Source organism: Nannospalax galili, unplaced genomic scaffold (assembly GCF_000622305.1).
Source record: "Nannospalax galili isolate Female #2095 unplaced genomic scaffold, S.galili_v1.0 scaffold433, whole genome shotgun sequence".
In the NCBI taxonomy this organism is placed as follows: domain Eukaryota; kingdom Metazoa; phylum Chordata; class Mammalia; order Rodentia; family Spalacidae; genus Nannospalax; species Nannospalax galili.
This window is the reverse complement of record NW_008338715.1, coordinates 6,577,340-6,578,219: the sequence shown is the minus strand read 5'-3', so window position 1 is coordinate 6,578,219 and position 880 is coordinate 6,577,340.

Here is an 880-nt window from a genome sequence, read left to right as displayed (position 1 = left end):
AAAAAAAAAAAAAAATTCTTTCAATGTCCTTATATAATAAGTGGAAAATTTCAGAATAGCAAGATAGCTTAGTGGAGAAAAGTCCTTTCACTGAACCTGAAAACGAGTTGAATCTCCAGTAACCATATGGTAGAAGAAGAAAAATGACTCCTTAACTTGTCTTGAGCTCCAACACATGAACTGTGACATGCCCCAAATAAATAAAAGCAAAAACAAAATCTGAGATTTAATACTCATTTGACTGATCAAATTGCTTTCTTCTCATTTTCTGTATAAGATTATCCCTGGTATAATTTAAAACAATTACATAGACTATTAATTTATACTGCTAATTAGATTATATGATTTGGGGGACTCTATTTCCTATGACACACACACAAAAAAAAGGAAAGTAAAATTGGAAGAAGGGTTATTACGTTTGTGAAACTTTTTATTCTCAGAGCCCAGAGTGGTGCTATTAAACAGTAATAGGACTTTAACAAATGAATAAATGTATTGTAAAAGAAAAGTCACAATACTAGAGCCATTGAATAACTGTGGTGAAGTTAAAAATAGCTGCTCTGTACCAAGACTTTGATTGAATTAGATCTGCCATATGAGATATCTACCTTTAGATCAAACACTGAATTACCCTCAGCTTTGGTCATTATACAAGTAGATTTCAATAAAGCCATAGAGTTATTTTAGTTATGGAATGATATTCAGCTTTTGTGCAGCATTTAGTCAATAAATGTTGACCATAGTAAAAATAACAATAACAATCATTGTTATATTCTATTTGAGTTTTAGTATTTTATTAAATTTCTGAGAATGTTATACAATGTAGTTTGTTTAAATTCACCACACAATTCCTCCTATAACCCCTCAGATCAACTCCCAC